At 46.4% G+C, this 27721-nt stretch overlaps 1 long non-coding RNA gene across 4 annotated transcripts; it reads right to left on the minus strand.

The window, feature by feature from the left end:
- Positions 1 to 206: 206 nt before the first annotated feature.
- Positions 207 to 27444, minus strand: LOC128096349 (uncharacterized). Of its 4 annotated transcripts, XR_008213625.1 has the most exons (5): positions 27331 to 27444; positions 25837 to 25983; positions 14649 to 14806; positions 5322 to 5532; positions 207 to 543 (listed from the first exon to the last, which is right to left on the minus strand). It is a non-coding gene; the product is annotated as an uncharacterized LOC128096349 (long non-coding RNA). The 4 variants fall into 4 exon arrangements; XR_008213624.1 differs by lacking the exon at positions 207 to 543 and having other exon boundaries at positions 2836 to 5532; XR_008213623.1 differs by lacking the exons at positions 207 to 543; positions 5322 to 5532 and having other exon boundaries at positions 10544 to 14806.
- Between the last annotated feature and the right edge of the window lie 277 nt (positions 27445 to 27721).

Consider the following 27721-nt stretch of genomic DNA (forward strand, 5'->3'; position numbering starts at 1 on the left):
GCTGCATTTATGTATTCCCTGACATTAATTGAGCATTTTCTATGTACGAGGTGCTGGAATACGGTGGAAAGCAGGCAACAATCCTTGCAGAGCTTCCGTTCTGATGGGAGAGATGCACAATGTGTCGTGAGAGAAGTGGCATGTATTGGTGAAATTATTAAGGCCACTCCACGTAGTTAAAAGGAAGATTTATTTAGTGGGTAACTTACAAATGAAGGGATAGGTAGGTCGCGCAGGGTCTGGGGAAGGTGTATCGCAGTCCAGAGGCACGTTCTCTGGAGCTCTCTCGGTCAACCTCCACCGTCTAGGGTCCAAGAACAGAGAACGCTCTGGCCCATCCAGATCTTGGGTCTCTCGGTGCCTCCCTTGGCCCCACCTTGTAGGCGTGACAGTTGCTGAAGCCTCATTGGGGGTTGGAACTTCCTGATCAAAGCTGGAATGGCTACCCACTACAGGCACTGAGGTTGCATGGTGCTCTGAGGTTCACTGGACGGTTGAGAGAGCCAGGAAGGCATTCCTGAGAGCGTGACACCTAAGTGAGCCCTGAAGGATATGTAGGAATTGGTTATATGACGTGTATAGAAAGTCAAGGGAGCACTCTTGGCAGAAAGTTGTATGTTCAAGGGTCCTGAGGCAGGAAGAGCACAAGTGCTTCACAAGGCTCTGCCACCCAAGAGCCCTGCCATGCCCTCCTCATCTTATTGGATTTGTGGAAATGTCTCTGCCAGAGGATAGGATGCTCCCACCCTGCCTTCTCTTCTTTGTTCATGTGGAGTGGGAGGGGCAAGAAGAAGTTGGGAGGGAAACGTTTTCTTGGTTTGAAGACCCATCAAGACTTTTCTTGCATCTTGAATCCCACCGTTTCCCTTTCTCAAAAGGACACACCTCAGCACAATCAGAATTTCCTTATTTCGTATTTAGTTTCCTCTTCTTCTGGTTCTGGTTCCTTTCTTCCTATCAATCATGGCGGGGGAGGGGGCTATTGTCTGCTATTTAATTTCAAAAAGACTTTTATTTTTTAAATGTGTCAGACTGCCCCATCTTGGCATGGGTGAATCCCCCACTTTGAAAGGCAAACAACAAACAAACAAACAAAACAAAACAAATTGTGTGTGTGTGTGTGTGTGTGTGTGTGTGTGTGTGTGTGTGTGTGTGTGTGTGTGTTTTCCATGAAGTTGTGACCTCTACAGGGAAATCATTCCCAGTTCTGAATGTTAATGGGGGCATCTGGTCAGGCCTGTGTGGGTGACAGGCAGTTACAAAGAGGTGGAGTTAATCACAGTCAGGAGAGCTGGCCTTCAGCTCTCTCTGGCCTTGGTGTGGATGGCAGGAGGAAGGGCATTGGAGGGGGCCTCTTCTCCTGGAAGTCCTACTCACAGGAGTAGCCACGGCCAGAACTCCACTGCTACAGCAAAAGGATCTGTTCTTTGGCTTGTTGAAGGTGCTGCTGTTGGTGTCCTGGGGTCAGACAGGAGGCCAGACTCCTCTGGCAGGTCTCCAATGCTGCTGGGCACCTACAGGCTCCTGTCAGAAGTCCCACTGTGCCCACGTACATAGCTGAGAAGGCTAAGATCACCCATGTGGCTGGTCTCTAAGCAGACCTCTATTAGGGGATTCATTCAGGAAACTGGAGGGAGAGCAAATGCTATGTGTGACCATTCATTGACTGCTACATCTGTACAAAGTGGTGGAGATGGAAGACCCAAGTGGGAACAGCCAAGAAACTTGGTTTTGGAGACCTCCAAAGGATTTGTTGGAAGTGACTGTCTGGGAAAGTTATCACTGAGGCTGGGGAGCCAAAAGGTATGGGTTGCCCCAGCCTAGTGGGAGGGTGACCTCCAAGGACCATGGCAGGTGACAGGACATCCTACGGAGGGATGGTGCATCCTCTAAGCTGCCTGAGCCTGTGCTCTGTTGCTGGTTGAGCTACTTCAGGTCCTGCAAGTGTGGGTAGGCTAATCCAGTACAGATGGACTTGACTCAGAGGACAATTTAGAAGAGCTCTGCTTCTGGTCCCTCTATTCTCACGTCCACCGATCTCTGCTCTAGGGAAAGGGGCCATGCCCTGAGCTGAGCTGAGCCCTCTGAGAAACTCAGCATGACTTCTTTTCAGCCCAGTCAGTGAAGTCTCGCTTCATTTTCCCTTCCCTAGGATATCCATCCTCACATAATGTCAGCCCCTCTGACCCACCCCCATACTCACTCCATTCAGTGAAGAGCAAACCACTTTCAGAGCACACATGATGCCTTCAGCTCGATTCCCTTCTCTCCTCAGTTCAACCTGAATCCAGTCAACAAAGTCTAACTGTGTGCAGACTGTTTAACTCCACTGAAGAGTGCTCAGTGTTACTTAGTTTGCATAGACTGGCTGTGCTGTGTGGGCGGAGCCTAGTCCTGTGCCTCCAACCATGCCTAACAATTTAGCCTATCAGGTGTCAGCTGAGCTGATTCAATGATGCTCACCTGAAGTTTCCTCACATGGATTTATCTTAACCCTTCAATAACTCTCCTTAGAATACAGACTCTAGGGCCTAGAGAGATGGATCAGGGATTAAGAGCATGCACTGATCTTGCAGAAGACCAGAATTCAGTTCCCAGTACCTAGGTTGGGCAGTTCACAAGTGCCTATAACACCAGCTTCAGGAGATTAGGTGTTTTCGTCGACTCGACATACACTTGTGCTTAATATAAACACATACCCACCCTGCCCCCCATATATATATATATATATATATATATATATATATATATATATATATATATACACATAATTAAAAATATGTTAAATCTTTAAAAATTTATTTTAAAAAGATTATGAGCTCTACAAGGGCAGCTTTATTTGTTTAAGTCATCCTGTATCCCAAGAGCATATACAACACCTATGATCTCCATAGTGGATGCTCAGTATGTGGTTATGAACTGGCATGTTGAGCAAAGTCTTCCTACTTCTCTTCAGTCCAGCCCAGTGAAGCCCTGCTTCGCCCCCCACTTCCTTTGGCTATCCACCCTAATCTAATAACCCCAGTCCCTCTGACCTACCCCATACTTACTCTACCCAACTCTAACTCAGTTTGGTTGAATTTTAAAGTTCATTACTATCGACCATGCAAACATGTTCAACTCTGTGCCAGGAATACTAGCTCTGAGAGTGTTACAGTAATGGGCTGGAAGTCTCTACCCTGCTTGAACTTACACTTCATAGGTACTTAATATGGGACAGTGATAGGTATACTATGGCTAAATCCATCAGGGTGAAGGGTGGTGTCTGTTAAAGAATATGGTGGCCACAGAAAGCCTCCTTGAGATGATGTTTGAGCATACATCTGAACAAAGTGAAGGAGAGATCTCTCTGACTTTCTGGGGTAAATGTTTTCCCAGAAGAGCAAACAAGTACCAAGGCCTGGGGGCAGCAATGAGGCTGGTATGTTCAAGGACTGGGAAGCAAGTACGTCTAGAACAGTGTGAGATCCAAGAGAATTATGTAAGGCTAGTTTCCCTTTGCTATTCTTTTAGCCTTGGGCAGTCAGGATTGTCTTTCACACAGCTGTATCCCTCACTTTTGGCACAGCCTGATGTACAGTAGGCACTAAAAAATTTTTTTTCAATGAATGAATGGATTCAACTGAGCACCATGCAAATTAATTTAAACTGAGTTAGCATAATTTCACTTGACATATTTGAATTCAGCTCACCAACAGGATGTGTTTGGGTCTCATAGCTGCTCAAGGATGTTTTTTGTTTTTCCCAGAATTTTAGTTTCTTTGACTCCCCAAGCCTCGGTGACCTCTACATGAAAGTGACATCAGCCTCACTTCTTTCACAGGTGTGGTGGGGTCCACTGAGATTCTGAGTGTGGAAGGTCTTTGTAGGCAATAAAGACTGAGGTGACCTTTCTGACTTTGGAGCTGCAAGGCCATAGCCACTTCTGCTCGCAACATTCCACATATCTGTGGTTCTCTGGGAATGCTGAGGACCCAAAGGTGTGCATGCCCTCTCTGGTTAAAAGCATTTCCAGGGGAGCTCAGTGGACATAGGATAAAATTGCAAATCCTCGCAATGGCACAGAGACCCTAACTGGCCCAAGCTTTGCTCTGCATCATGACCTCCGCCCTCTGCTCCATTTTCCTGCTCTCCGAGAACTGCTTATCTCCCAAGACTCTGCCGCCTTAGGGTCTTCCTGCAGCCCTTGATTTTCGTCTCTATCCGGTTGTTCCTGTGACTTCTCTTTTTAAATGGACTTGGGTAGGCACAGCAAATGTATTCTGTTCCCTCCTCTGTGTGCCAGCATAGTGTCCTCATCTTTTCCGCCAGGCCTTGCTTCAGTTCATTGTATTTTCTGCTCCCCTCCCCCAGCTCCCAACCCCCCTCCCACCACTCTGTTCCCTATCAGATTGTGTTGGTGCATGTCATTGGAAATGCACGTTGTTCTGAAAAAATATAGGGTGTTGTTTTCTTTCCGTATGTTTTTAATTTACGTAACTGGCATTTTCCTTTACTGCACCTTCTGGTTCTGATTTTTTTCTCATTTGACACATTTTTAAGGTCTATCCATATCACAGCATATTCCTCTCTGGCCTCGTCAATCCCTTCTCTGTCATATGTGCTGTAGCCACACAATGCCTCTTCTTTCCCGAACAGTACCTCAGTAAGTGCTTCCACACCTTTCTTCCCAGGAATCAGGGCATGTGTCTTTGTTAGACATGCATACCCAAGCAGAAGATAGCTCTCAGGGCTCTAGAGGTGCCTGGGTTTCACTCCCCTGAGCTCTGCCTGGTTGGGCCTGGACAGTACACTAGAGGGGCAGGTGTTCAACAATATGTACAGAATGATGGATGCAGAGACGGACCTCACCATGTTAACTGAGTACCTCTGAGCACTAGTGAACTTGAGTTTCTAGAGGCTCCAATGCCTGTGACTCCTTCTTATCCATGAAGCTTCTGGTCCTTCAGGTCTCAGTACAGACCTCCCAGAGGTCCTTCCTTGACTCCTGTTGTGGCCCTGTTCTCTGCTACCCTGACATCCCCCATGAAAGAGCTTACTCAGTGTTTCCTCTGCTCTGGGCTGAAGACTTCTCCAGGTCTAATTCCTTTCCCCATCTCTGGAACTCACACAGACTTGGCTCAGTGGAAGTGTCAGGAAAGCTGCTGGTCCTTCAGGTCTCAGCATAGATGTACCTTCCTCCAGAGTTCCTGTCTTGGACACTGGGTACTCAACTGCTTTTCTTGCATATACTGGTTATCAATTGTTACCAAATCCAATCATGTTTCTTACTCTCCTGCTTCACCCTAAATTTACATCCAAGATGTTTCTCCACGGCTCACCCTTTGCCTTTATCTTGGGGATGAGAGCTGATGGGTCCAATGCGGTCAGGGCATCAAAAGCCCAAAGTGCCTCACAGCTGCGCGTGTGGTTCTCTCCTGAAAGGCTGTTGGCAGTGGCCTGAGGCCCAGCCTGTGGCTGAGGTAATCCTCACCAGCGTCTGCTCCCTTCTCTTCTGCTCTCTTCTTTTCCTTCCACATGGTTTGGCAAAGGCTGAAAGGCAGAAGATTACAGGCATGCAGTACAACCCCGCAAACCAGCGTGAAACCCCATGCTTGTCTTTTTCCACTCTCTGTCTCTACTTAGTTTTTCCTTTCTCTGAGGAACTAGTTCCCGACATCTCCTGCTTCCCCAGGATCAATCAGTTGGCAGGGTGTTGTGGGAAAAAAATTTGCATTCAATCAGGCCCATGGCGACCATCATAAGCGAGGCCCATGTTTCTGTCCCCAAGCCCAGGCTCCAATCTGTTTTGAAGGCTTGGGGTTTACAAAACTCAGTGGACTAGAACATAACTCTTAATGGCACATTTGAACAGAGTTTAATGAGGTTTTAGAAACAAAACTATAAAGTGGTTTTTTTGGTGAGGACTATTATTAATCATAAGAATAGCCATAGCAATTTATCTCATCTGCCCAGTATATTCCAGGATTCAAAGTATTTTCTCATTAGTCACCCATTTGACACTCTTCACTCTCCTGGGAGGTCGGCGAGGCTGGCAGTGTCTTCTTCAGATCTGGGCACTGTATTTCCTTAATATTAAGTGCATGTCCAGCACCTGGGGATCTTGCTGATCTGCACATTCAGATTCAGCCTGTCTGGAACTGGCCTGAGGTTTTGCTGCAGATCCACGGACCACACTGAAGTGATGGTAGGAGTGGCTTGAAGCACTGGATCTCAGAGGGTGGGTGACAGATCTGTGTGTGCACAGATGAGTAGACCGGGTGTCCAATGTTCTCTTTATCCCCCCCCCTTTCTCCCCTCTTACCTGTTTTTCTACAAGCACCAATCAAGTCCTCACTACAGGCTAACAGTTTCTAGGTGTGGGAATGAGCACTATAAACATATGTAACCGATAATGGCATTCACATAGGTATCGTGCTCCCAGGCTGGATGGAAGCTTGTCTGCAGGCCCCGGGGAAGAGTGACCATAGCCAGGCAGATGTGGATGGAGTGAGGATGCTTAGTACATACTCTCCTTATTCAATACCAGCTCCAGAACAAAAGGAGAAACAGACTCAGACCAGAGAGGCCACAAGAAGACTGTGGGAGCTGGTAAGCTCAGGAGACCGTGACATTCCATTCACAGGACTCCTTCACTGTACATCCCCAGGACTCAGCCCATGCAATAGTGTTTTATAAAAACCCACCTCCAGGCCTGGTGACAAGGTTCAACAGGTAAAAGGGCTTGATGTGCCAGCCTGACAACCTGAGTTCCATCCTTGGAACCACGTAAAAGTGAAAAGAAAGAACCAGCTCCACCAAGTTACCCTCTGACTTCCACACGCGTTCCACAGCATGTGTTCACTCACACACGTGCATTCATACACACATATACACATTATACACAGTTGTAACAACACCACCTTACACCCTGTTCTCCAAGAGAGAATGCCTGGGTAGGGGTAAAGGGTATTCAAATGAGGAAGTGGTTGGGTCTCTTTATGGTGAACTGAGTGAGATGGAGCCATCAATAAAGGATTCCTTGAGCAGGCTATCCTAGAGTTGACTTTAAAGGTCAGGGCATTTGTCAGGCTGAGAGTGGGGTAGTGGGCAGGCCTCACAAGGCTTGCCTCCTTAGCTGCTCACTCCTCTCTGTGTTCCAAGCAGTTATGCAAAGCTTTCCCATCCATGGCACCTGGAACCATCTGGGCATGTTCTCTAAGTTCTCTTGGCTTCTTAGGAACATCCTCACAGAAGCTGAGGGGCCCCTTCCTGGAGGATAACTCTGGAAGCTGGAGACACTGGGCTTCCAGAAGACTTGAGCCTGCCTGGGAAGGAAGCATCTCATGGCAGAAGCTGGGGACTCAACATGAGTCAAATGGGTCCTCTAGCAATTCACAGCCACACACTTCCAGGTTTAGCCTCATAGGCCGATGACTATCCTAGCTGACAATGCGCACTTTCCATGAGCCCCCCCCGCGTCTACATTCTGTCTCCACAGTCCCTGGCTCTGACCCTTACTGCCTTGCCTGTCTGCTCCTGCTTCCCACCCTTTATTATGGCTTTCAAATCCGGGCAGGCATTGTAATGCTTGTCCTGTGGGTATGGAGACTTAGGATGTACAGGGAACTTGAATGCAAGCTCTGGACTCCGATTTCGGGTCCAGCCACCCATCCTCAATCAATCAATCACTTAATAGACAAATACTTGGTTGTGCCAGACTCAGTTCTAGGCTTTGAGGAGTCATCAGAGACAGCAGAAGCAGAATCTCTGCCTTCATGGAGCTTCTCTTTGTTCAGGGATGGGAGACATGAGCAATTACAAATGAGAAGTAAAACACAGTGTGGGAGATGGTGACTACATTACAGAGAAAATAAAGATGGGCAGGGGAAGTAAAGTCGGCCTGCGGGGCCACGTCTGCCATTTCAAGCAGATCAGTAGAGTCTGCATCCCGAAAGCATGGCTTTCTGATAAAAACTCGAGAAGCCCTGCCAATACTGGAGGGAAGAAACTTCCAGCAAAGGAGGAATAAATTCAAAGGCCCTGAGGTAGGAACAGAAGCTGCTGTACTTGTTAGGAGCCATGATGTCATTTGGTCCATAAGCCTCACAGGGACTCCTCACTTGTGCCCTGTGTCTCCCCTGCGGGACTCCAGAGAGTGGCATTGCTAAACTGGAGCACCAGGAGTCCCTGCAGCTGCTGGAGTGAGTGGTGACAAGCCAGCGAGATCATTTGAGGAAAGTCCCCAGTGCAGGGGTGCCAGCTCTCTAAAGCTCAAGGACCTGGACCCAGCCTGCTGTCTGCTGCCCTGGGATGGATGTCTCAAGAGCAGCCATGGTAGTATTGAAAAGTTGATCTCTCTATTAGAAGGGATTTGTCAGCACGAGCTGGGGCTTAGTTGCCTAAGCCTGGGTCTGAAGGCTCAGACAGGTTCAGGGCCCAGAGGAGCTGACTCAGGCCTGGCTCCCCCGGGAATCCAGGAGGGGCCAGCAGCCAAGGCCACTGGGGTCAGGCAGGATGAATTACTCCATATCTCCAGGGACACTGCCAAAGCTACTGTCATCTCTAGCGTTTTTCCCAGGATCCGGAAGCAAGTCTCAGATCCCTCAACTGGCACAGGAAGCCACACAAGCCACTGTGCTCACTTGGGCCCTATGTGTTTCATACTGCACTCTCTACCCAGGGCAGCTCCTCCTTTGCCCTAGTCTTGGGGGTACCATGTGCACTCCAGTAGTTCCAGTTTCTGCTAGACTGATTTTCCAAGGGCCAGAAGCCCTGTGATAGCTTCTGTGATGACCCACAGACTCTCCCATGAAGGCATGCATCCACAGTGGCTCCCTGCATCCTCCCTGCATCCTCCCAGCCAGCAGTCACAGTGAACTTCTACCACTGCACCCATTTCCAAGGAGTCCGGACTTTCAGCAGCTTTTGGCTGTCTCCCAGATGACAAGGCCCTGTCTCCCAGATGACAACATTGAGGAAGGGTGTGTGTTTTATATCACATAACAATTGTACTAAGTCAATGAATTTAAGTTCAACTGGGAACACCCTACATCCACTCCCCCTCTGCCCCATGTCCTATCTGGGCCACCATCATTGATTGCTCTTTTGAATTTCCCCATTAGGTCTCTTCCACACTGTTTCCTCAAATCTTTTCTCTCCAGAGTGCTCTGGGTGATCTCTAAGAAAATACAGCTCACCTTTAATCCCAGCATTTGAAAGTCAGAGGCAGGCAGGACTCTGTGAGTTCGAGGCCAACCTAGTCTGCATAGTGAGACTGTCTCAAAAAATTAAGTAAAATAACATAAAAGATAGAATGGACTATGTCCATTATCATTATTTTGAGTGGCGTTTAGGCTAAGACCCAAGCTCTTCAACATGTTCCCACGACTCTCAGAAGTTTGTGGGAACCAAACATAACTGAGTTACAGTTAAGGGATTGCTGAACCCAAGGCTTTCCCATGGAGCTCACAGCCCAGCAGCAGGGTCTAAGTCTATGTGGCTTGCAGCCGTCTCACTCATAGTGGACAGCAGGGGATGCTGATGAGGAGGCTCTCAACCTCTCTTCACTTGGCCCTTATTCTTCTCCACACGTTGGATGCACCACTGAAGCTGTGTACATAATTCCCTTTACAACAGTATTCTCAACCTGTGGGTTGCAGCTCCACGATGTGTGTGTGTGTGTGTGTGTGTGTGTGTGTGTGTGTGTGTGTGTGTGTGTGTGTGTGTGTATGTGAAGTGACCCTTTCATGGGGGTCATCTAAGATCATCAGAAAACACAGATATTTATATTAAATTTCATAACAGTAGCAAAATTAGTTATAAAGTAGCAATGAAAATAATTTTATGGTTGGAGGGGGTCACCACAACATGAGGAACTGTATTAAAGGGTCGCAGTGTTAGGAAGGCTGAGAACCACTGCTCTACACAGTCGCAGTCACCAGGCTCTCAACCTTCACACCTGCTGCTCTCCACTTGCCCAGGACTACATGTCCCAAAGGTCCCCCACTCTGGACTTCACTCCTGTAGGGGCCTTCTTTCTGTGCATGAGCTGGTTGAGGGGCTTTGCTTGTTCTCAGCATCTTGCTAGCTCTCCTCTGATACAGTGCAGAGGGGAGGCCTGGGCTAACCCAAGCTTCCCCTACAGTGGTGACCTCGGGGTGGGGCTCAATGAGGAGTTGAGGAAAGATGCCCTCTTAGAGGAAAACCCCTGTCTGTGGTCTCTATTCCTCCTGATCTCTCAGGTTCCTCCAGGAGGCATATGCCTTCCCACCTTACCCCCTGAAACTAGACCATTCATATGCTGCTCATACCCACTAATTTCCATGAAGGGTGGGAAAGCAGAGGCAGTGGAAACAAGTGTTTTAGAGTCAGGCAATTACAGACCAGAATCCTATTATGTTGTGTTAAACTATAGGAATCTGCCTTTTCTAGACACCTAGCTGCCATACAGCAGCTGTTTCGAACTCTCTCTCTCTCTCTCTCTCTCTCTCTCTCTCTCTCTCTCTCTCTCTCTCTCTCTCCTTCCCTCCCTCCCTGCTCCCCCTCTCTGTAGAGCCTTGTGTATATTGGGCAAGCACTCTATCACTGTCTTATATATCCAGTGCCATTTTATTTTTTTTTAATTTGAGGCAGGCTCTCACTAACTTTCCAGTCTGGCCTTGAACTCACTCTATAACCCAGACAGTCCTTGAACTTGCCACTCTCCTATCTCAGCCTCCTGAACAGCTGAGATTACAGGCTTGGGCCAGAAGTCCAGGCCTAGATCTCTTTTGGGTTTCGTTTCCTCATCGGTAGCATGGCAGAAGGCTTAGTTGAAGAGTTGTGGAGAGGAGAGGAGAAATTGGGCCACGTTGTGTGCATAGAAGGTTGAGTTCTGGAGACAAGAACCCAAACTTGAGCCCTAGATTTCCTGTTTTATTGCAGTTCCTTACAGAGTCTATTTGGGGTAGATTAAAGAGAGTAGAAATTCATTCCAAGTTGTTGGACAGCTCATAGGTGCTGGGGAGCACCTCAGGAATATGGTTTGAACAGTCTGCAGGGATGATTTAGTAAAAACCATTGCTTGGTTACCTAGTCTCTACAGCATTTGAGCTGGATGCCAAAGCCTCCGCCACTCAGAAGACTGGATGCTTCTGCCATAGGTCCAGACACAACGGTCCCTCCCCTGTCCCTGTCTCTTCCTCCTTCTAAACCCAGGTTTCCCGTAGGTATGCTGATTGACAGCATCTACATCAGCTGCCTTAGCCTGGCTCTCAAAGGGTCCTGAGGATGAAGGAGAGTTTTCTGGCTTCTACCTGCTCTACATTGGATCAATGCAGGAAGGGAGGGTATTCAGAGGACTGCTATTTGCAGTATCTTCCAGAGCACAAAGTAAGCTGTGTGATCAGAGGCTAGAAACTTACCCTTGTTGAGACTGTTTTCTCATCTACAGAATAGAATAATAGTAGTATATCAATGATTGTGAGGCTTTAATGCATTGATTTGTAAAAACTAAAACAAAACAAACTTCAGAAGGGGAATATGGCCTAAGACAGAGCTTCAGTAGATAGTAGCTGTGCTTGGATTATATTGTTATTGTTGGAATTCAGACCTCTGGGCACAAATCTTAGTTTGGAGCTATCATTTGAATGCAAATCTTGGCCTGAGATGTAGATGCTCAAAATTCCTCTTGCAGCTGAGAGCACCTCAGACAGCCAGGTCCAGTGGTGCCCTGGGATCAACCTGAATAGCTAGTTGTTATCTAGCTTTTTGGGAATCTCTTGAATTGATTAATATCATCTTGGCAACTTGAAATCTGCAATTATGGGAGAATTTACACCAAAAGAGTTAGCTGATACTCTAGACTTCCTCTCTTCAGCAACAGCAACTTGGCACCATTACATCTAATCAGCACATCACGGCTGGTATGGAGTATGTGAAGTACATAAGACACTCAGCACATCACAATTGGTATGGGGTATGTATGTGAAGCACATAGGACACTCAGCACATCACAGTTGGTATGGGGTATGCATGTGAAGTACATAAGACACTCAGCACATCACAATTGGTATGGGGTATGCATGTGAAGCACATAGGACACCCAGCACATCACAGTTGGTATGGGGTATGCATGTGAAGTACATAAGACACTCAGCACATCACAGTTGGTATGGGGTATGTATGTGAAGCACATAGGACACCCAGCACATCACAGTTGGTATGGGGTATGCATGTGAAGCACATAGGACACTCAGCACATCACAGTTGGTATGGGGTATGCATGTGAAGCACATAGGACACCCAGCACATCACAGTTGGTATGGGGTATGCATGTGAAGCACATAGGACACCCAGCACATCACAGTTGGTATGGGGTATGCATGTGAAGTACATAAGACACTCAGCACATCACAGTTGGTATGGGGTATGTATGTGAAGCACATAGGACACCCAGCACATCACAGTTGGTATGGGGTATGCATGTGAAGCACATAGGACACTCAGCACATCACAGTTGGTATGGGGTATGCATGTGAAGCACATAGGACACCCAGCACATCACAGTTGGTATGGGGTATGTATGTGAAGCACATAGGACACCCAGCACATCACAGTTGGTATGGGGTATGCATGTGAAGCACATAGGACACTCAGCACATCACAGTTGGTATGGGGTATGCATGTGAAGTACATAAGACACTCAGCACATCACAATTGGTATGGGGTATGTATGTGAAGTACATAGGACACTCAGCACATCACAGTTGGTATGGGGTATGCATGTGAAGTACATAGAACACTCAGCACATCACAGTTGGTATGGGGTATGTATGTGAAGCACATAGGACACCCAGCACATCACAGTTGGTATGGGGTATGTATGTGAAGTGCATAGGACACTCAGCACATTGAGGTTGGTATGGGGTATGTGAAACACGTAAGACACTCAGCACATCGAGGCTGGTATCGGGTATGTGAAGCACAAAGACACCCGGCCCTGTGCCATCTCTTTTGGTCCTTTTACATGTGATTCTTTTACAAGTCACTTAGTCCTTATAATTAACTTCCCTTTTCAGATGTCAGATCCTATAGACAAATCTCTGAGTTCACAGAGTTTTCATGATTTTCTTAGTGGCTACCTGCGTTTGTGTTTATATATGTGGGTACATGTGTGTGAGGATACACATGTCTATATGTACCTGCACATGTGGATGACAGAGGACAATTCCAGGTGTTGTTCCTAAGGCACCATTCACCTTGCTGTTCTGTTGAGACAATGTCTCTCACTTGGTCTGGAATTTGCAGATTAGGCATGACTGACTGGCAACGAGCCCCAGAGATCCCCTTCTTTTGTTTCTCCAGCACTGAGATTACCACCATGACTGGCTTTAAAAAAAAAACAAACACAACAACAACATGGGTTCTGGGGACTGAATTCAGGTCCTTGGGTGTATGCAGAAAGTGCTGTGTGGACTGAGCTATCACCCCAGCTCTGGGTACATCTTTTTCATTCATGATTTCCTACCAGACAGGAAGTCCTTTGAGGACAGGCTCCAACAGAAGCTACTGCTCACAGCTGAGGAGGCAGTACTGGTGGGATCCCTCCATGGACAAGCATTTTGTAACCAGCAGCCTCTCCCCTATCCCCACTAACTGGCAACACTTGCCTTTCTTTCCCTTTCCTGGGGCCTGTTAGGAAGGCATTGTTGATTCTGCTCCTGCTTTCCTGGTGTCTTCTGCTGTGTGGCTCACGTAAGGTGGAGCGTTGTAGAGACTGGGGAGTGGACGGGGATACTCCAACATCCGGTAAAGCTCATCCGGCTAGGAGGCTGCCTCCCGCTTTGGACTCATTCCTTTGAGTGCTCCATATAGCTCAGCAGGCTGCCTCGGCTGAGCAGGAGAAGGAGGGAGAGGCAAACACCCTTCATTTTAATTAAAGCCAACTTTACATTGTTGTTCCATTTGCCTGTGTTATTGCATGAGCTTACAATAAAGTTATATGGTGCCCCCAGGGCGACTTGAGCTGCGTGATAGAATGTGTCCAAGTTCAGTGCTCTAGGACTGTGCATAGCTTCTCTGCAGAGTGAGTCAGAGCCCCAGGTTCTCTCTGGGGCTCCAAGCCATTGCTTAGGCTGAGACCTCTTAGCGGTTCCATTATTTATATTGCATTTGCTTGAAGAAACATTTATTGAGTATTTTTCTATGTGCCCAGAAGTGGGCTAGGTGCCCAGTCTGCCCCTGGCACATTGCTGTGGACCCCAGGGAATACATTCCCTAGTCTCCAAGGATCTGGCCTTCAACCAGTCTCTCCAATGAGGAGCCCATGTGATCACTCCCAGCTCCCCTACATGCTTATTCTGTTCTTTTTTTCCCTTGCTTTGAGGAGGTACTGGGGTTCCAGCTACACAGCCTCTTCTTACATTGCTATGCCTGAGTTCCTTCACGTTTCTGATTATCACATTCCCTTCCAAATCCTACCCACTCTTGAAGGCTCCATGTAAATGCTGGATCTTCCTTATAACCTTTCTCGATGACCCCTCTCATAGACTCTGGTGCTTCCTATGCCAGTTTTTCATGGATCTCATTGTGAGTTCTAAAGTGTATATCCTACCACATTCTGTGATATGTATCTAAATGTGGTTTGATGAGATTTGACAAATGAACACGCTGATGTATGAGCTCACTTTCATGTCACTGTGATGCAACACCTGATGTCTTAGAGATGCAACACCCGATGTCTTACAGTTTGGAGAGCACAGCCCTCTTGGTAGGGGAGGCAGGATGGCTGAGGTAATGGCTGGGGTGGCTTGGTCCCTGGTGGAGTTGTGGGCCAGCTTGTTCACTGTAAGATAGGAAGCAGAGAAAATGAATGGAAGTGGGGTGGGCTATAAATTCAAAGGCCCACCTCCAATGACCTGTCTTCTCCAGCTATGCTTCTGTCCCCAAAATTCTATGGTCTCCCCAAACAGTGCCACCATCTGGAAATCAAGCGCCCAAGCATATGAGCCATGGGAGGACATTTCAGATCTCAAACCATAACCTACTCCAATCAAGCTAAAACATTCCCATGCCCCGCCCCCTCCAACTCCCTCACGGCTCATCTTAATCAGTTCCACCCTCCATAGCCATTGTTATAACTCCTAACACTAGAAATTACTGTTTGCATATGCTCTTGAACTTCATACAGATGGAATGAAACTCTTCTGCTTTTCCTAGACTGTTTGTGAGCTTTGTCTGTGTTGTTGGAGGGTTGTTCTTCATGAAGGCCGGATTGTACTACATGAATGGATCTATCCTATTTTGTTTATACATTTGTTTGGGTTGTTTATACCTTGGGGGATATTATGAATAAAACTCTCATAAACATTTCTTGTATGAAAGAAATGGATATATGTTTTCATTTCTCTTGTGTAAATGCCTAAGAGTAGAATTGCTGGGACAGAGTTGATGTATTTTTTTTAAAGTGTGTGAAAATGACAAAGGGTTTTCCCAACTGGTGGTACTGTTTTGCCCTCCTCCTGCCAGCGATTATGAGCATTCGGATCACTCCACATCTGTGCAACAGTTGCTATTCTCAGTCTTTTTAGTTTTATATTTTACTCTAGCTGGTGTGCATGTATACCACTTTGTAGTTCCAATTTAAATGATGATTAATGATGTTGAGTACTCTTCCCTTTTTTATGAAACCAGCTGATCTGGAACTCCCAGTTCTCCTGCCTCAGCCTCCTAAGTGCTGGAGTTATAGGTGTGTGCCACCACACTGACATACTGTGTTCTCTTTTGTGCATTTACCAATTATTTGCATAGCTTATGAAATGACTAAGAATCTGTTCATTTCTTGTTGGACTGTTTATAACTTTATCAAGATTTTTTTCTATGTACTTAGGTACATACACACACAGGCATACACATTGTGCATAGGATGCTGGAATACTCACAAAGCAATGACTCTACCACTTGAACTACACCCCTAGTCCAGAATCCCTTATGCTTTGGACACAGGTAATAGGCAAGCTGTTTTCTTATTATCTATCGATGAACAAAAGTTTTGAGATTTGGCCAAGTGCAACTAATCAATATTTTACTTTGTGTTAGTGCTTTTTGTATACTAAGAGGATTTTGGAGGGGGCAGTTTTAAAATTTACAGATCTGTACTCATATGCTTTCCCTAGGACTTTTACAGTTTTTCTTTTTAGGTTTAGACTTATAACCAATTCTGAAGTAATTTTGGGGGGCATGGGATGAAACAGTGGTTGAGGTTTGCTTTTCTCTATGTGATTATCTAATTGTTCCATTGCTACTTATTGAGATACTTTATGCTCCCTCTAGAATAGATGTGTTTAAAACCCAATTGACTTTGCATGCATGGCTCTAGGGTGGACCCCAATTGTTCCAGAGATCTGCCCATCCTTTCACCAGTTCTCTTCCTACGACACTTCCAGGGAGACTTGAGCTGTGTGCTAGAATGTGCTCAGGGTTGTGCATGGTTATTTACTCACCTTCTGAAACCCAGCAGCCATAGTTCCTCTCAGTCTACGCTTTTACACCGTCATTGTGTGGCTTTCCTAGGTCATTTGCAAATACACATAAATTGTTCGCCCATCATGGCGAGGGAGGCATGGTAGAGTAGAGTTGAATGGAGCACCAACTGGAAAGGGTCAAGGCAAGACACTACTCTGGAGGACCTGCCTCCAGTGATCTACTTCCACAATCAAGGCACCATCCACCTTCCAACTGTCTACTCAAAATTTGAATCCATCAGCGGATTAAACTCTTCATTAGTCAGAGTCCTCATGACCTAACCATCTTTCCAAATCTTCTCACAGATGTGCCCAGAGGTGTGTTTCAACAATCTCTTAGGTTTTTCTCAGTCTAATAAAGTTGACAGTCAGCATGAACAGTTGTTATAGCTTATTTGGATTTGATTAGGTCTATGCATGTAAAAGATATTGATGGATGACTTTTTTTCCTTTTAATGTCCTTATCTAGTTTGGGGACCAGAATAATGAATTGGGAAGTATTTCTGTCTTCTGTATTTTCTGAAAGAGTATATGCATATTTTATATAATTTATTACCTGAATCTATGTATTATTAATACATTATGATCACATATGATCTTAAAATTTTATATAATTTTATTTGTGACATTCTAAAAAAACTATGAATGGAATTTCTTTAAAGATACAAGACTATTTGGATTTTCTTTGGACTACTTTTCTTTTTTTCAGCAGTGTTATTAGTTTTTTTTTTTTTTTTTTGGTTTTTCGAGACAGGGTTTCTCTGTGTAGCTTTGCACCTTTCCTGGAACTCGCTTTGGAGACCAGGCTGGCCTCGAACTCACAGAGATCCGCCTGCCTCTGCCTCCCGAGTGCTGGGATTAAAGGCGTGCGCCACCACCGCCCGGCGTGTTATTAGTTTTATGCTGTGGAGGAATCCTTTTGCACACTGTAAAAATTTGTCACTCGAATTGGTTTAATGAAAAGCTGTCTGGTAGCTAGACAGGAAGTATAGGTGGGACAGCCAGACACAGAGGAGGCTGGGAAGAAGGAGGGCAGAGTCTTGGGAGTCTTGAGCAGATGCAGAGAGAAACAAGATGGACATGCTGTACTGAGAAAAGGTACCAAGCTAAGTGGTAAAGTGTAGATAAAAATATGGGTTCACTGAAAAGGTAAGAGTTAGCTAGTAACAAGCCTGAGTTATTGGCTGAACATTCATAATTAATATAAGTCTCAGTCTTATTTGGAAGCTGTTGGGGGACAGAAACTTCCACCTACAGTTTTAAGTACAAGGGTCTTGCAATATATATGTATATATATATATATATATATATACATACACATATATATGTATATATATTATTAAGAAATTTTTTATTCATTTTACATACCAATCACAGATCCCCCTCTTCCCTCCTCCCACCCCTCCACCCCCCCTCCCACAACCTATCCCCAATTCCCTCCTACAAGAAGGAAAGGCCTCCTATGGGGAGTCAGCAGAGCCTGGTATATTCAGTAGAGGAAGTCCAAGCCCCTCCCCTTGCCTCAAGGCTGTACAAGGTGTCCCACCATAGGCAGTGAGTGGGCTCCAAAAAGCCATCTCAGGTCTTGCATATATTTTGCTAAGTTTATTCCTGAATTGTTAGGTTTTTGATGCCATTTGAAATTGTATTTAAAATTTTTATTTTTCTAATTGTTCATCACACATATAGATACATAAATAATTGATATAATATCATATTCTTGATAAATTCATCTATCCTATTATTTTTAATAAACTTTTGAGATTTTTCTGCAACTCAGAATCTTATGACAGTATTGGTCAGTTTGCACCACTCAAGAAAATTGTTTATTCCACCTAAGTTTTTCTTAATTGCATGAAGTTGTACATATTATTACATCATTTCAGTGTCTGTAGGGACTATTGTAACGTTTTTTATGTTTCTACCACTGGCAATTTGTGTCTTCTCTTTTCATTCTTTTTTCTCATTATGCAGTCTAGGCTGACCTGGAACTCACTGAGTAGACTAGGTAGGCCTCAAACTTAGGGATCTGCCTGCCTCTGCCTCCTGAGTGCTGGGACTAAAGGCCTGTGCCACCATGCCTGATTTTTTATTCCTTCCCTGTTTGAGGCAGCTTCTCTTATTTATGCTGCTATGCTCCTACACCAGCTTCCAGCACGATTGCTTGTCTCTGTTTCCTCTCTAGCCACGAGTGCTGTGATTACAAATGTATGCTACTACAGGTAGCTAAAAACAAACAAACAAACAAACAAACAAACAAACAAACAAACAAACCAACCGTGGAGCCCAGTGGTGGTGGTGTATATGCCTTTAATCCCAGCACTTGGGAGGCAGAGGCAGATCGATCTCTGAGTTCAAGGCCAGCCTGCTCTAGAGAGCGAGTTCCAGGATAGCCAGGGCTACACAAAGAAACTCTGTCTTGAAAAACCAAAAACTAAACCAAACCAAACCCAAAACAACATGAATTCTGGGGGTCAAACCCAGGTCCTCAGGTTTGTACAGAAAGTACCTTTACCCACTGAGCCATCTCCCAGAACCTCTTTTTTTATTAACCTCAAGCAATCTAGTTGGAAGATCATTGATTGATTATCAATTCCTCCAAAGAACCAGCTTTTTAAAAAACACTTACTTATTTTTATTTTATGTGCATTGGTGTTTTGCCTACATGTATGCCAGATTCCCTAGAACTGGACTTACAGACAGTTGTGAGCTGGCCTGTGATTGCTGGGAATTGAACCCAGGTCCTCTGGGTCAGTGCTCTTAACTGCTGAGCCATCTGTCCAGCCCCCATCGTTCACTTTCTATTTCAGTTAATTCAATGCTTTTGGGAAGGGGTGGGAAGAGTTTATTTTTTATTTTTTTGACATGGTTTCATGCTGTGGTTTTGTTTTCGTTTGTCACTCACGACCTCAGACTGGCCTCAACGCACAGAGCTCCTTTTGCCTCAGCCTTCTGAGTGCTGGGCTTACCATTGTGAGCCACCAAACACAGCCTCACTCTTAAAAATTGGTAATTCTTCCCATCTCTTCGTTTCTTTAAAAAAAAAAAAACAACCTCTAAAATGACAATGTTGACTGATGATTTAATATCATCCTTCTTTTAAAAACAAACTCTGAAACTTATGAAACTTACTGCAGGCCCTGCTTTAGCTACATCCTGAAAATTTTATTGCCTTATTTTTACCAATATTATGTGTATTTAATGATCATTTAAAGATCATGCCCTTATTCCATTCATGTTTGTGTTCAGTAGTCAGTTCCATAGTCCTTTTAATTGATCTATGTAAGTTAACCCTTTCATGCTTCCTTTCTGTAGCTAGAGTTTTCCTGCCTGGCCCACAGTCAGGACAAATCTCTGTCACCTGCCAGTTTCACAGCCGCTCAGACCCAACCAAGTAAACACAGAGACTTATATTGCTTACAAACTGTATGGCTGTGGCAGGCTTCTTGTTAACTGTTCTTATATCTTAAATTAATCCATTTCTATAAATCTATACCTTGCCATGTGGCTCGTGGCTTACCGGCATCTTCACATGCTGCTTGTCATGGTGGTGGCTGGCAGTGTCTCCCTCTGCCTTCCAGTTCTCTCAATTCTCCTCTCTGTTAGTCCCGCCTATACTTCCTGCCTGGCCACTGGTCAATCAGTGTTTTATTTATTGACCAATCAAAGCAATTTGACATACAGACCACCTTACAGCACCTTTCCCCCCATTTTCTTTCATTTTTAACCACATCTAGTCCTCCAGATTTAAATAATATGGTCAACCAATCATCAATCAATTAATATTTTTGACACTTTCTTAGTAGCTGAGGATCACCTTGAACTTGGTACCCTCCTGCTTCCACTTCCTGATTATTGGCAGGCACCACCTTACTCAGTTCTTGCAGTGCTGGGCTCTAACCCAGGGCTTCATGCCTGTGAGGTAAATATTCTACCAAGTAAGCTAAGTCTCTAGACTTCTCTGTTTCCATCCCTTTATTAAATTTATTTAATTTTTTTATGGTATCTGTGGTTATATCATTAGAATATATGATACAGTGCATGATTAAGTCATTATTTACTTTTATCTTTTTATTATTAGTCCTGTCTACTAAGACACTTAATAACAGGAACTGTATTTTTTGTTTGTTGATACATTCCATCACTTTAGAAGAGCCCCATAGACATTTGTTGGATAAAGGAATAAAAATGTATTTAAGCCCAGTGCAAACTTGGAGTAAAGTTGGGAAGCAGCATCCTTCAGTTTTTCAGTTCAGCCTGTTCATTCATATGCATCTTGTCCTGCATCTGTTTGATCCCTGGCTGCTGCCTGTCTCTGTTTCCAGACTGACCACTCATCCAAAGGCAAGTGCTATGGCCGAATTCACCAGTACCTGGTGCAGGTTTTTAACACCATACACAGGAGGGCACAGCAAACCCTGACAAATGCCAAGTGAGATGTCAAGTTAGCAGTAAACAGGGCTTACCTGCCAGCCCAGAGACCTCCCCAGGACTCTGGAGATTTGATATGGTGAAAGCTTTTATGTTTGGATGATGATGGGTTTGTCTGTGATCTGGGGCATGAAACACATCTGTACCATGCTTTCTGGTTTAGAAAGCTCTTTCCATTGTATCATCATGCTGAACGGCCTCATCACTATGAGGAGGGCATTTTTATCCTCATTTTCCAGACAAATAAGCAGAGATTCAGAAAGTTAAAGACTATGCAACCAAGAACTGGGAAACTTGAGACTGGATCCAAGGTTTCCGACGCCCCTGATCTCCTCATGACATCATGAGAAGAACCATGTGTGTGCCTTCCAGGCAGGCTGGGTTCCAAGTCCTCATGGATGGACAGAGTGGTGGGGGGTTTGTCCTTGGAGGGACTCAACAGGTGCAAGAGTGCAGCAGACTCCAGCAAACACAGTTTGGACTTCGTTGTTCTCTCATGCAGATACACACAGATTTGTGTAGGAAAAGGCCACTTCCCACTATTACTAGTTAAGATCTTTGGACAAAGGCTCATTCTGAGCCTTGTTATTCACATGTTTACAGTGGGGCTTACATTCCTACTCCTAGAGCTGTTGTGAGAACGACATGAAACTCAGGGAAGTGCAGGGCCCCTCTGCCTTAGACAGTCTTCCCTGTTCCCTTCCTGAACCGTGCTGTTTCCTTCCTGAACCGCGCTGTGTCAAGACTGCTCTCCTGTGCTTTACCTCTCACTGCTATCAGGCAAAAGGATGGTGAAGCAGGGCAGAGTATGGGAATCTGCCAACTGCCCTTCTTCTGTTATAGAAAATGGTCCTGGGGGCTGGAGAGACAGCTCAGCAGTTAAGCATGTTTGTTTGGTTTTTTTTTCTCTTGCAGAAGACCTGGGTTTGATTCTCTGCACCCACAAGGTGGTTCACAACCATCCATAACTCCAGTTCCAGGGTTCTGATGCCCTCTTCCAACCTCCATGGGCATGAGGCATATGATAGCCATACACATACATTCAGGCAAAGCACACATACACATAAAAAGTAAAAAGATGGTCCTAGCTCTGTGGCAACGACCTTCTAGGGGTCGGGAGGTCAGCTGGTGTGAAGCCACAGCATGCACAGAGTGCCGGATGGGAAGAACAACCGAGCTGTCATTTCTTGACTACTACTGATTGCTCACTCTGAAGGCATTAATTGCTTTTGATTATTGTGATACAGCACCTGACACAGACAAGGGAGGAAGTATTTATTTTGGCTCATAGTTGCAGAGAGTTCTGTCCATAGTCCTTGGTTCTGTTGATTCTAAGTCTGTGGTGAGGCAGAACACCCCAGCTGTGGGAGCGTGTGGAGGAGGGGGAGGTTGTTCATTTCATGGTGGGCAAGAAGCAGAGAGCGAGGAAAGGACTGGAGACTCCAGGAACCTACTTCCTCCAAATAGGTCTCATCTCCTAAAGTCCCAATAGTGCCACCATTTGGGAACCAACCATTCAACACATGAGCCTGTTGGGGACATTTATATTTTAACCACAGCACATGAATATAACAGATCGGAGCCCAAAGTCCTTGAGTAGACTTTTAAAAATTCCTCCTAGACTACGAGTTTTCCTTCCCCTGATCTTTGGGCAGCTGGAGTCTGTTCCTTCTACCCAGTCTCTGGCTGTAATTTTGCTTCAACTCAGACCCTCTGGGCCTCCTCCTTTAACATAGCAGCAGCAGCAGCAGCAGCAGCAGCAGCAGCAGCAGCAGCAGCAGCACAGATTGGATGTAGCAGGATCTGACTCCAGCTACTTCATCCTACACATCTGTCCTCTGCAGTCTTTCCTGAATTGTCCTCAGCACCAATCTGCCTCTGCACCTCGGTTTACGCTGTGCCCTTCTCTTGGAGCACTTTTCCACAGAGTTCCCACTGTATTTGATCACAGTTGAATGGCTAGTCCAAGACCACCTATGCCAACCCTAACCTGTTTTACTTAGAGGGACCATGGAGCTATGGTTCTGTAAACCTCATTGTATACAAGGTAGGAATGCCAAATTTACAAAGTAAAAATACAAGACACCCAACTAGACTTGAATTTCAGATGAATAAGGCATAGTTTTTAGTATGTATGTATAATGCTTAGAATATACTTATACTCAAACCTATGTATTTATTATTCATTATTATTGTTATTAATTTTGGTTTTTCAAGACAGGGTTTCTCTGTGTAGCCCTGGCTGTCTTGGAACTCACTCCACAGACCAAGCTGGCCTCCAACTCAGAGATCTGCCTGCTTCTGCCTCCCAAGTGTTGGGATTAAAGGCATGTGCCACCAATGCCCAGCTCAAACCTATTTATTTATCTGAAATTTGTAATTGTATTTTAGGTGGCTACTTTGGTTTGTAAGTCTATAGTATAGTAGCTCAGCATCCTTTTGGGAAGGGTGTAGCTAGAGTTTTCCTGCCTGGCCCACAGTCAGGACAAATCTCTGTCACCCGCAGTCCCACAGCCGCTCAGACCCAACCAAATAAACACAGAGACTTATATTGGTTTCAAACTGTATGGCCGTGGCAGGCTTCTTGCTAACTGTTCTTATAGCTTAAATTAATCCATTCCATAAATCTATGCCTTGCCACGTGGCTCGTGGCTTACCGGCATCTTTACATGCTGCTTGTCATGGTGGTGGCTGGCAGTGACTCCTGACTCAGCCTTCCACTTCCCAGAATTCTTCTCCTCCTTGTCCTGCCTATACTTCCTCCTGCCTGACTACTGGCCAATCAGTGTTTTATTTACTAACCAATCAGAGCCAAACATTTGCCATACAGAACATCCCACAGCAGAAGGGTGAGGAGTTTTGTGGCTTAGACTGGAATAGGGCCTAGGAACCTACAAATGAAGGTGGGCTGGGGCCCACTCAGTCTAGGGCCCTCATTTCACAAACCAGAGATTCAGTTCACACTGTGGGTGGGGGACAGAGGGTGGCTGTTACTCAAAGCCTGACCCTCACTTCCATCACAGCTCCCTCCTGGGCCAGCAGCCTTGTCTTCTGGGCTGACTGAGAGCTCAGGTTCCCACTCCCCTGCCCCTGACCTGCCCTTGGCTGGCTTCAGAGGGGGGTCTGATGACGAAATGTGATCCTGTCATAAAATCTATACCAAACCAACTCTTCTCACAGCCCACCCGTCTGCCTCAAAGGGGGCCACCTAATCCTCATTTATGGAGACTAGCAGCTGGGGCGGGTCTGAGTCTTTGAACGTGAGCTTGGGGTACTCTGGATCAGTCAGTGTTGGCCAAAGGAACCTGAGAGTGAGAGCATTTAGCTGAGAAAGTTGAGGGGCCAGCTGGTCATGGGTCACCAGCCCAAAGAGCACCAGGCAGAACTAGAGCAGTCAGAGGTGCTAGAGATGGAGGAAAACCCCACGAGGCACCTCTCTGAGAGTGTGGCAGCTGGACCTTCTTCTATCAGTGGAGGAAGGAGACTACAGAGCTTCCCGGAAAAAGCAAGGAGAGATAACTTCTGGGAGATGACTTCAGAGCCCTTAGAAACCTCTGGGCATATAAGTGAAGGTCCAGTGAGGATGTCAAGGTTGGGGTGTCTGGATGCCGAGATTGGGTTAGGAATAAACCATGGCTCTGGTTTAGGTGATGTACAGGGCAGAGGGACCCATACAGAGATGGGGACACCAGGAAAGGAGCAGGAAGAAACTAGGCTCCTTTGAGCCATGCCACCTCAGAGGACTCTTGGAAAGCTTGCAGAGATGTGACTGGGTAGGGAGAGACAGGATGGAGATCCTGAGGTAGTGTCTTCATCTGGACCCGATTCCCTTTTACCAAGACTAGAAAAGAGGGTCTAGAGGCCAGAACTGAGAAGGACCCACACTCAAAGCAGGGCAGCAACAGAAGAGCCTTCAGGAGAGATGGAGAGGGTGGTCAACAGAGACAGAAAAGCAGAGGAACAGGGCAAATGGGAACCAGGGAAGCATCCAGGTGTTGAGGCTGAGTCCCCAGGCCCAAGGGGAAGGTTGCTTGGGTTTACAACTGGCCTGGTTCAGTGGATGAGCAGGAAGAAGGTGGCGGTGCCTAGTGTAGACAACAGTCTAAAGAAGATTGCTGGTGGAGACATCGGAGGGGACAGTAGCTGGAGGAAAGATGAGGCTTCCCGAGGAGTGGCTTGTGAGAGTTTCCAAATCTAAGTTGAAGGTCAGGAGGTGGGAAAGAGGGAGAGAGCATGTTTTTTGCACTCTTGACCTCAACTCAGTCCCCCTGACATTTCCTCTCAGTCCTGGGTCACCAGCACTCTCTGACACACACACACCCAAAACAATTGTGTCACCATGCACTTGTCTTTACTGTGTGTGACAATTTGATCTTGTTTCTTTTAGCTTTTTTTTAAAAAACCGTTGGCTCACAATGGTCAGTTTGAGAGACCTGGGAAGCTAGATAGAGGAAGGGTCAGGGTGGACTCTTCAGGGGACAGTCAGATGGAAGGACTGTCTTCCTATGGGGAGAGGGATCATATTAACCATTTGAATGGGAGGAATGGAGGCTGAGGTTTGGAGTTCTGGGCATGGCACGCCGGTGGGGATTATCTGGCCTTGATGAAAGCTAAGGTTGGGACCCAGTCAGCTCTCCCAGCCCTACACCCCTGCCATGGAAGTACGAAAGTGAGAATTACATGTTTTTTGAAGTGTGTGGGAACACAAGCTATAGACACAGATGTACAGGGACAATTATAGATGCTTGTGCAAAGGCAAATGCACGCATCTTTATTCCTGCTATTACAGCTGCATACACATAGCACTCATATTCATATACAAATGCTGATCTAGACAGCATGTATATATCTAAATGGACAAACACATTTTAAGCATGCATACATGTGAGTACACATCTTAGGGCACATTCAAATCACATACCTACGTACATGCAAGCTCACATACTCAGCAGGCAGGGAGATCCAGGATGAGGCTCATCCATTGCATTCAGATGTGCTGACCACTGTGATTTCCACAAATGCCAGAATCGGCTGCATAACTTGTTGGGGGCTCTGTTCCCACATTTCCCTGTAAAACAAAAGAAAAAAAAAGCATGTGTACAAGCAAGAGCACATAAATACTGAACCCCAGGACTTAAGAGTGCTCCTTGAGAGTTTCCCTCCCTCCACTGGCCCCACTTCCGTCTCTGTGTGTCTTTGTCATCCCTCACTGCTCTCTTTCTCAGGCCCAGTCAAGTCCTGGAACACTTTCTCAACTGCCTTGGCCCTCTCATCTTTCAGCCACAGCTATGTCGTCTCCCTTCCCAGAGGCCTAGTCTGGAGCACCCAGTCAGCCCCCTCCACTTCCCTTCCCTGACAGTCCGCCTCCTGTCTTCCTCCCTTGCAGGTTCCCCCGGATCACCAGCTCTTTCTTTCACGGCCCTATGCAAACAGGCCTTAATAAATAAATACAGGCTGATGAAAGAATAACTACTGTGTGGAGTAGTTCTGAGTCTCAGGAGCTGGAGGAGGTGGGTAGTGCCATTATCTTTCCATTATTGTCTTTATTTTCTTTACATTTATTTATTTAAAAAATATTTTATGTTTACGGTTGTTTTGCCTGCATGCATGTCTGTGAGCCATGTGCATGTACGTCTGTGTACCATATGCATTCCTGGTGCCCGGGGAAGGCCAGAAGAGGGCACCAGATCCCCTGGTAGTAGAGTTACAGACAGTTGTGGGCTGTCATGTAGGGGATGGAAATTGAACCCTGGTCCCTTGGAAGGGGAGCCAGTGCTCTTAAGCCCTGAGGAGCCCTTCCAGCCTCCCTATTTTAAATTTTAATTGTGTGTGTGTGTGTGTGTGTGTGTGTGTGTGTGTGTGTGTGTGTGTGTGTTGTGAATATCTCTGTGTATGGGTACCCACAGAAGTCAGAAGAGGGTGTTAGACCCTCTGGAGCTATAGTTAGAGGCATGTATGAACAGCCTTAAGTGGGTTCTGGGAACCAAACTAGGGTCCTCTGGAAGGAGCCGCAAATTCGCAAATGCTGAGCCATCTCTCCAGCCCCCAATGCTTCTACATTTTCTAGCGGAGCAACATAAGCATCCTGTGTGTCACAGCTGGGTCTGAACTCTATTGCCAACTGTTGGCTTTTCCTCTGGCCCTGGAGTCTGGTCCTACTGCAAGGGAGTACAACCCCTCTTCACAGCACCCTTTACTCTGTTACCCAGGCAATCTTATTGCTAGCAAGGGCCTAATACTCTGCTGTGGATCAGCTTGACGAAAAGGAGTTACAGGGAACACACCTGGCCAGGTGTGTCTGGGGTTGCAGCTGTCAGGCGGTTTCTGCAAGGAACCCTGACACAGGACAGAGAATGCCCTCTCGGAGCTGGGTGCGAGTCACCAGTGGAGGCCAGAGGGTCGCCAGCGCTCTCACCTGTCGGGCCGCCGCCGCCTGGGCGGGTGCTGGGTGGGCTCGCACTGCCGCTGGGTGGCCTGGCCCGGGTCCGACAGCGCGCGTGCTCTGGGGACCCTCCGGGGACTCGCTAGGGAGCGGCGAAGAGGCAGTGGCCTGGCGGGGCCAGGTGGGGCGGCAAAATAGCTTTTCCAGCTCTGGAGCCCCGGCCGCGCTGTTGACACAGTCGCCGGTTTAATGAGAAATCTGGAGCGTGCGTGGGAGACGCGGCGCGGGGCGCACAGATGCGGCGCTGGCGGCGCGGCCCAAGGGAAAGCACTGGGGCGCGCTCACCTTTGAACTGCCGGGGACGCTGTTTACCTTGGCTATCCGAGTGGCAGTTTTACAGATATTAAATACCGACCCGAGGGAA

This window comes from Peromyscus californicus, unplaced genomic scaffold, assembly GCF_007827085.1.
Source record: "Peromyscus californicus insignis strain IS unplaced genomic scaffold, ASM782708v3 Scaffold_5__1_contigs__length_169319896, whole genome shotgun sequence".
Taxonomy (NCBI): Eukaryota; Metazoa; Chordata; class Mammalia; order Rodentia; family Cricetidae; genus Peromyscus; species Peromyscus californicus.